The sequence below is a fragment of the Cynocephalus volans genome, chromosome 4, assembly GCF_027409185.1.
Source record: "Cynocephalus volans isolate mCynVol1 chromosome 4, mCynVol1.pri, whole genome shotgun sequence".
Lineage (NCBI taxonomy): Eukaryota > Metazoa > Chordata > Mammalia > Dermoptera > Cynocephalidae > Cynocephalus > Cynocephalus volans.
The window spans coordinates 31938644-31947962 of record NC_084463.1 but is presented as its reverse complement, the minus strand read 5'-3'; the positions used below and the strand labels follow the sequence as shown (position 1 = coordinate 31947962).

The following is a 9319-nucleotide window of genomic DNA, read 5'->3' as shown; positions in this document are numbered from 1 at the left end:
TGAAAAAAAGTGATGGATTTGTTTTCAAATAGGAGCTTTTTAAGCATATAATTTGTTAAAATATACCCTAAAAGACAGATAAAGATGGACTCTTTGTGGTTAAAAGACATATTCAAATTGCTAAACAGAACCAAAAGGCCACAGCAAGATGGAAGGGGCAGAAACACATTTTCCTGCTTGCAATTATGTGTTACCAACTGTTACAAGGTTTTTCATTCCTGTAACTAAGTCGAAAACAGCTCTCAGAAGATAAGGCCTAATCAGCTATGACTGGAAAATCTTCACACCAGCCTCTGTGGGACACAAGGTAGCTGACACCAACCCATCCTTCTCACTCCATGGAGCCCACTATGGCTCTGCTTGGACAGAGAATAGGCTTCATGGACATTCTTCTGGAAAGAAAGTCCATACTAAAACCAGCTTCAGCCAGTCTATGGAGACTGCACAGTCACTCACTTCTGTGCCCTACAGTTAACCCTCTGACATCAGGGGCTAAAATTCACCTTATTTTAATACTAAATCGCCACCCCAATTTAAATGTGGGATGTATGTTATGTATATGTTCACTCACTGCACACATGCACGGCTTCCTTCATAAATATTCATAGCATTTCTCCAAACTTGCTGAATATGTATGTAGATCTGGTCCCTGGGAGCCTAAATGGCTTCCTCCTCTCCCTCAGTGAAGCACATGCCTATGGTTAATCTGGAGGCCGTGTTATCCCAATCTGCAGATGGTCTCTTTTGCAGGAAAATAAAGTCTCCTCTTTTCTCTCCAGTGAATCCTGTGATCCTTTTGTTAATGACTTCAAAAAGAAAGAAAATTTTTCTTGCATGAAGTTCTGTATATCAAAATGAAAGACTAAGAGACCTGATGTGAGAATATCAAATCATAATAGTGGACATGAAAGTAAAAGAACCACATAGTCCTTGTGACATCAAATCCAAAAGTATTTAGAAATATTTAAAGCATAATTCTACAGATTTTAAATAAATCAAGTAACAAATATTGTGCTCCTCAAATTTAGATGGGCAGAACTAGCTATTTTTTCAGAAAATTTTTTCCATCACTAAAGTTAAAATTTGAAGGCATTTCTGTTGCATTTTTTGCAGAATGTTTACCATATTCTTATTAGAACAGAGTAGCACCAAAGCACTGACTGTGGAATAGGCATTGACCACAAGACTGGACACCCAGGATGGCTGGGTCATACACCCACAACAGAGTTGAGGAGAATGAGATGATGAAGTCTACCCAGTACATGACCACAAAGCAACTCACAAAGCAGCAGGATGGCCTGGGTGACCCTTTTCTTTCGTGAGGCTCTTGGGAAGAGGCTGGTGCTGTGAAGGTATTGGGATTGCCTCTGATGGCTGGACAAAAAAATTACTGTGTGTACACTTTAGAGCAACATAATCCCTACAAAGAAAACATGCCTGGATGTTGTCAGAGTGAAAAACAGTCCCCTGATGATGAAGTTCATAGGGAAACCTGAGCAATATTTGCCTATATTCAGTAGGTCAGTCTGCATCATGTTGGAAAAAGCTACAATATAAAAAATCAAGTTACTACTGAAAGACAAACTAAGGGATCATAAAGAGAAGAAAACATAGATAATGTAATTTGTGAATTTATGTTTAAAACTCACCAACCAGTAGGTGCTGGGGCTGATGGTGATAACCTGGAGCACACACAGGAGGCAGATGGTGCAGACAGAGTCCCCTCCACTCTGTTCATATAGAAAAATGCCTTACACTTGAAGTCATTCTGAAAACTCAATGACTCAAGGAGGTCTGGAGATGACAAAAACAGTAGGGTGAGTGGATGAGGGTGAAGTGACAGATAAATCAGGTCAAAGTGTTACCAAAATCCCAAAGGTCTGTTTGCTCACCACTCCATACCCAATAATTGAGAGACAAGTGTTGTTTTAAGGAAAGGTAGCCTTTAATCAGGAAGCTGGCAGCCTGGGGAAATAGTGGACTCATGTTTCAAAGACCATCTCTGCCTCTCCCAGGCTTGCCAAAGGGTTTTGTTGGGGGTCTGCGGTGGGAAGTTGATTCATGGTGACCAAGTGGGGATGTGCAAACATGCTTCAGTGTTTCAGATAATCATCAAGGAAATTCCCAGGTGGGAGTTGGCCAGTGTCATACTTCATTTTCCATGGGCTCCCTTCCTGTTATTCTCAAGTAAGATCAGGCTAGTTAGCTAGTGAAGAATGGCCATCTGGGTTAATTATTTTCCCTCTATTTGTATATAGCGTGAGAGCAAGAGTCATTGTGTTTTGCAATTAGCTGCAGGCAATGTGGTTTGGGTAACAGGAGAGAAGTTTTTAAATTCAAAGGCTTAACAAAATGTAGTCACTTCTTTTCATGCTGTTACAAATGGGCTTAGGCCCAAGATTCAGAAGGAGTGTAAAGATTTGTAAGTAAAGGAGAAAGGCATTTGCTGAGATTCCACATCCAGATTGGAAAAGAAAGGCATTTTTAGTGATAACATAAGTGGAAAATTAATGGCACAGAGAAAAACTATTTTGTATATCTAGAAAAAAAAAAAAGACTTCACATCATCAATGTTCTTTTTTGGGTAGTCAAAATCATACCCATCATAATTATTTTTTATTTCTCCCAATTTTTCTTGTTTAACCCTATCTCATATGATTTTTTAAAAATAAAGTTTCAGTATTACTTTTTACACAAAATAACTCATATATATCAATTCACAGCATAATCCAAAATCATGACTATACAGGGTACCCATTATCTATACTCTCATTTTACCTGAGACTCTCTCCTTAGGAAGCATTTCTTTATTGTTCCACATTGCCTAATTTAATAATTAGCATCCCAAACAGTTATGAACATGTAAAATTATTCAGTGTTTTGTTTTTGATAAGTTGAACTGAAAGAAATTTTATGATAGGGAAAAACACCACCAAAATGAACAATTGAAAAAGCAATCAGTTTGAGTCTCACAACACATCACTTTGACCCTTTCTGTATCACACTTCCATTTTGTGAGCCCTGCAATTTAACTGCAGCCCCTACAATACAGAATAATTGATACTAAACCACGTTCTTGGGTCTCAATATTATAGAAATAAGTAATGAACCTAACAGCATGTCCAGCAAACAATGCTTTATTAAAAGAAGGAAAGCTTGTGCATAAGGGAGGCAGAAAAGGAGAAGATATCTCCCTGAGGGAAGTTGGGGAAGAGATTTTAAAGGCAAGCAGTTCCTCAGTTGATGTCAGCATCTTGCTTTGATGATTTCTGGTATTTTTACGGTGGTTGCAAGAGAGGTCTGTTCCAGGAATCTTGAGGGTAACTCCTAAAGTGGTCTTAAAATTAATCTGTAATTCATTCTCTATAGTTATGGGAAAAGAAAGAATGGGCACATAATGATACTGTTTAAACAAAAGTAACAGTTATACTTTGACAAGTTTTAGGATCGGGGTTTTGTAGCTCAGCAAATACCATTTCCCTCTTATCTTAGTTTCTGCAAGAATAAATGTTTTTTCCCTAGTTATTTTTATTAGGGCCAAGGGACAATGCTGAGCTCTGCAGACCTCATGACTAAGAAGGGAAAAGGAAAGCTACCTTGTAACAGAGTCTCTCCTTCAGGGAAAATGGAGTAGATCCAGTTCACGGGCCTGGTCCTATCCTCCCTCATAATCTCCCTATAGTAAAACATCCAATTAGCATACTAGATTCCATCTACAAACTTATTTTTTCTTTGCCAGAAATCCTAATGTATCACAGGGTCTGGGTATTAGGATGTGGATATCTTTGGGAGTATTATTCTCTGCCACAACTTCTATTAAATCTGTCATCTCAAAATGATCTTGGGTCTCTTCCAATTTAGTTTCCATCCCAGATATCCCTCATGTAATAATTGTCTTTAACTCAGAAGGAAATTGATAAAGCTCATGCCTCAATTACTGAGGAGATAAACAGTACGTTTATCCACTCCATGGCATCCATGAGATTGCATCAAGCTTATTGAATAGGAATCTTTTTTTGAGACTTTATACAAGGATAGTTTCTGATGCCTTGAAAAATACTTAGGTCTTCAATAGTGAAAGAAAGTGAGCCGAAACGTCGGGTACCGATCAAGCTTTATTAAAAGAAAAGAATCTGCCGGGCTGCACTCAAAGTGGAGGGCAGCCCGGGCCACCCTCAAAATGGAGGACAGCACCAGGTGGGGGGTTAGGAGAGCTTATATAGGGCACCAAGGGCTGGCTGATACAATCAAGGAGGGGCATTATGCTAATGTGGAAGCTATGCAACCAGGGTGGAGAATTGCGCCCTTGTAGAAGCACAAGGGTTTCTGTTTCTCAGAAATCATGAGGTTTCTTACAAAGGGAGGGGTCGGTGACTATTTTTTGCTTATTGTGTGCAAAATGGCACTGATCATGTCCAAGATCCATCAAATAGCAAAGAAACTTTTCCTCAAGTTTTAATCAAGATAGCCTCAATATCAAAACCCTATGTAAAAATTTTCTTAATAATTTTGTAATTACTTTCTAATGTTATTTGCCCAGAATGCTGACATCATTATTTTGTCAAATTACTATAGTCCAGTAATTATTAGCTGTACAACACAGACAAAAATGAAAACCAATGCATTCATTGAGGTTTTTCTGATGTAAATGTCTGCTCAATTATATATTGAAGGTAACTTTTTTTTTTGTCTTTTTCACGACCGGTACTCAGCCAGTGAGTGCGCCGGCCATTCCTATATAGGATCCGAACCCGCGGCGGGAGCATCGCTGCGCTCCCAGCGCCGTGCTCTCCTGAGTGCGCCACGGGCTCGGCCCTGAAGGTAACTTTTAACTATATGACCAATGAATATAAATATGTAAGGCAATACAGAGATGTGGACTATCAATATCTGTGGCACAAACTCAGAAATTTATAAATGAAACAGAACATTGTTCTAAAACTATTTGATAGTTATGAGTTTATAAATGAGACATTGATTAAATGATTGTTACTCTTTCTCCAAATACTTAATCTAGTACAAGTACAAATTTCTATTAACTGCCAGAACCAAACAACTTATAATTGCTACCAACATTCATCTGAACCCTCAGTATAATTGGGTTCTGCTGTCTTATTCACTCAGGAGAAGCATGAGGATAATATTGATTTGAAGGCTTAATGGTCACCACATGTTAAAGATCACAGTCTAATACCAGTAAAAACAAATAATTGGGCATGCACTACACTAATTAACATATGTGTAATACTAATACATGTGTAATATAATAAATGTATATTTACTACATTTCTGAATCATTTTATTAATATAATGCAGATAGAATAAGCCATAATCAAAAAAGAAAAAAAAAATTAAATAGCAAAGAAACTAATTTTAGTACTATCTACTCTCACCCCAAGAGATAGCCAGCTCAATCCCCCCGTAATTCATGCAACTCAGTTCATAAATGACCATTACATACTGAAAAAGAGTGTATCTGCTGGTTCCTCAAATGGTGTCTATCTCCAGTAAAGCTTTTAAGGACACTGGTGCTGAGGCTGCACAGGAAAGAACAGTGGTTCCAAGGAATTAGGGTTGACAGCTAAAATATAATTACTTTTATTAAATCTGTTGGAAATGTATCTGTTACCAGAACCAAACAACTGAAAGTTGTCAACAGCATACATCGGCACCCAAATAAGTAATCTGAGGGTTTTAAAAAATTTTTTAAGCTTGTTTGTGTTTTGTATTTGTATTTGATAAATCTAGAAACCTTCCATGAAGGAACAGTGGGATTTGCAATAATATTTTGCCGACACACGAGCAATAGAATGGAGTAGAAATCTATAGAGGTTGCTTATGTTACCGGACTCAGGTCTGGCTGCCCACCCCCTTGAAAAGGAAAGAAAAGAAGTCAAACGGTTGGTGTTAGAAAAGCAGATGTATTCAGCTGAAGGAGATGGTAGGCTGTCCCATCTCAAAGATTTGCATTTACTGAGAGGTTTTTAAAGGAAGGGTTGAGGGAATGGAATGTGGGAGGTGAAAAGGAGGAGAGCAGGAGATGTGAGCTAGGAGGGATCTGTTTCTATGGATCAGGTACAAGGTCTTGCCAAGGCCTCATCTGGTTTCTGTTCTCATCTTCGCTTTTATCTCAGGACCCTGCAAGATTTTGATTTGCACCAGTGTACTTGGCTGGTGCCCAAGGCCAGCTTCAGTGATTTGGCCTTGATCATTTCTCAAAACACTACAAGTCTCAAAGAAAGAACAGTTAGCTTTGCAACATACTGATTAGCTCCTCCGCCTTGTTTTCCTACTTAACGAGCGAGATAAGAGGCTGATATGTTGATCACGTTCTGGCCTGCAGCCAGAACACTTAGCCAAGGCATTTGCTTCATCATTTCCTGAACTGGGTAAGGGGAAGTGTCCTGTGACATGGAAAAGAATTACTTTTTTCTCATGCCCCAATTCCCATAACTCTTGCCATATGGCTTGTCCCCACAGGGGTCAGTGACCTACCATCCACCATTGATACTTCCAAAAGAGATCCAAAGGGTTAAACCTTTGTACACAGCCCAGCTGTTAGTACAGATGTTAATGGCCCAGGCTCATTTTTTATCACCATCCATACTGCTCTCAATTTAGCCCATTGACTGCTTTGCCCTGTACCATTTTCATACCACATGGTATCTGTTAAGGGCTGGACAGCAACCACTGTCCACAATGCTGAAGGTCCCATGCTAGAGCCATCTGTATACCAAGCTTGCTCTGTGATAGGTCTCTGTCCCTCATGGAAAGGTGTAGCCTCCACCTCCATGGGTAACAGTTGTGTAAAAGTTTCCTCCACAACCTCTACTGGGGCTGGCACAGGTTGCAACTCTTTGGACAGAGGACTCATTGACACAGTGCTCTTTTGTTCTATATATGCTCCCCATTTAGACAAAGTGGAAGTCTGAACTACACCCATTTTAGGGTTGGTTGCCCATGTGTGCAGCCAACCTATTATGGGGTATGTTGTCCTTACTAGGACTTTGGCAGTTCCTGTGATAGCTTCAGTGGCTATCAAGGCAGAATACACAGCTGCTAACTGCTTTTCTATTAGGGTGTAGCACACTTCCAGAGCTGAGACCAGAATCCTACAGGTATCCAGAATTGGTCTTATCTCTGCCACAAACCCCATCCTAACCCCTCCTGGGTTATATGTACATCTAACTCAAATGACTTAGTGGAATCAGCCACTTGTAAAGCTTGTACTTGCTGTATTGCCCTTTTCGTAGCCCAATAAGCTTGCTCTACTTCCTCAGCTCAATCCCAGAGGGCTCTTTTCTTTGTCAATACATATAGTGGGCATACCATTTGGGCCATATGGGGTACAAAAGCTCTCCAATACCCCCCAAATCCCTAATACATCTGTAGCTGAGGTATCATTGTGGGTTGAGGGTATGCCTGTATTTTATCTATAATAGCTTCTGGGATGACCATTGTCTTACCCGACCAGACCACTCCCAGGAGTTTGACTGACAGCCCAGGTCCTTGCACCTTGGCTGTGTTCACAGCCCACCCACATTGTTCCAAATGACTTAGCAGCATTGGAGCTGCTTGGTTTAAATCTGCAAGAGAATCAGAGGTTAGTTACATGTCATCAATGTAGTGAAACATTGTAACCGTGGTGGGCCTAGTCCACTTGGCTAGGTCCCCAGCCACCAAACCATGACAGATGGTTGGGCTATGCAGATAACCTTGGAGCAATACTTGAAAGGTCCACTGTCTCACTTCCCAGGTGAAAGCGAACTGATCTTGGCTATCAGCCAAGATTGGAATAGAGAAAAAAGCATTTGCAAGGTCCAATACTTAGTGATAAGATCTGAGCTGAGTCATCAGCTGATCCATCAAGTCCTGAACTGAAGGCACAGCTGCATGGAGGCATGACTTTGTTTAGTTCTTGGTAGTCTACAATCATTTTCCAGGTACCATCAGGCTTTTTCACTGGCCATACTGGAGCATTAAATGGGCTCTGAGCCAGTTGAATAATGCCAACTTTCTCTAATTCCCATATAGTAGCACTTATCTCTGTATGTTCTCCTGGTAGGTGATACTGCTTTACATTAACTACATGTCTTGGCTTGGGTAACACCTGTGGGTCATGTTTAGCATATCCTCATAACACAGGCATTACTGTCCATATTCACAGCCAAAACTCTCTAACTTTTGTTTGCAGATACAAACCATAAAGTACATCGATACCCAAGATGTATTCAGCTACTGGAGATATATATACAGTATATACATGAAGAGGTAATCTTCCTATGCCCAATGGCAATGACACAGCTTTGACCTCAGTTAGTATGTCCTCCATAGCCATCTATATGAACTGTGGCCCCTGGAAACTTATCTGGATTGCCATATATCAGGCTACATTCTGCACCTGTACCCACCAATGCCAAAACATGCTGCACATTCGTCCTTGACCAATATATTGCCAATTCAACATGAAGCCTCCAGTCCTTGTCTGCCCCCAAAAGATGAGTACTGTGGCCTGCTCCCTAATCGAAATAGAACAGTTTATCTGCCTCCTCGGGAACAACCAAGAAGTCCTTTAAATCCACTGAACATACCTTGCTACCTGTTTCTGGATGTTTAGTAAAATGCTATTCAGGGTGCAATTGCTGCCACAAAGCAAACAGAACTGTGTTTGGCTGCCAGTCGATTTTCTTTTTATCAGCCCCTACTGCAAGCAAGTCAAGCCACATCTGCTTATGGCAAGTCTTGCTTGGTCCATTTGGGATAAAATCCCAAGTATTTCTTGGGGGGTTGGTCTTAGCCACCTTTAAGACCCCTTTTGCTTGTCTTTTCTCCTCTACTTCACCCAAGCTGGCTATCATGGTCATTACCTCATGTATGGGACGACCAATGTATGGGTCCATTATGGCCGTCAGTGACCCAAAGGATGTTGATGGGGCATTTTGCAGCACTATGTCTCTCATGCTGCCTGTAAAGTTCTCATTGTCTGGGCCACGAGTGTTCACATTAAACATGGACTGCCGCATCCCCAGCTCTGGAATGATTTGGACCAGCTCAGCAAATGTTTGCCATTTACTCACAATCTTGGGCAGTTCTCCAGCATTTGCCCCCATGGTTCGGGCAGTTGCATTCACCCAGTCCATCAAGGAGTGATTACCTCACCCAGGTGCATTCCTGTGGCTATTCTGCAGCCGTTGTCTCAGGGACGGGTGCGTGGTGATGGAGGCCAATTTCTCCACCTCCTCATCAGAGCACATTACATTACACTATCTACCCCTAGATCCCATAACCACAACTGCCAAGCAGCCAGGGCCTCCCCCTG

At 40.9% G+C, this 9319-nt stretch overlaps 1 pseudogene; it reads right to left on the bottom strand.

Annotated features, from left to right (window-relative positions):
* Nucleotides 1-1050: 1050 nt before the first annotated feature.
* Nucleotides 1051-2821, bottom strand: LOC134375923 (vomeronasal type-1 receptor 94-like; annotated as a pseudogene).
* Nucleotides 2822-9319: the final 6498 nt, after the last annotated feature.